Source organism: Pyxicephalus adspersus, chromosome 10, assembly GCF_032062135.1.
Source record: "Pyxicephalus adspersus chromosome 10, UCB_Pads_2.0, whole genome shotgun sequence".
Lineage (NCBI taxonomy): Eukaryota > Metazoa > Chordata > Amphibia > Anura > Pyxicephalidae > Pyxicephalus > Pyxicephalus adspersus.
The window spans coordinates 41,128,189-41,128,494 of NC_092867.1; positions in this window are offsets into that span (position 1 = coordinate 41,128,189).

The following is a 306-nucleotide window of genomic DNA, read 5'->3' on the forward strand; positions in this document are numbered from 1 at the left end:
GTCATGAACTAATAATTCCTAAACTATTGTGATTGCTGGCCACTAAATAGTAATATACATCAAGGGTAAGGGCTTTATTATGTACTTCTAAAAGAACAACCCCCACCTCCCATACAGCCATGGTTACCATTTAGAAATGTGTGCATATTCAAATAAAATGACTTTTAACGACTCACAATTTTACAAGTTAAATAACTATAACAATTTGTCAATTGCACTTTTCAACATTTTCAACATATCTAAAAAACAAGCATCACATTAAACAACTTCAAATCACAGAGATCACAGGGAGGAACTAATTAATAA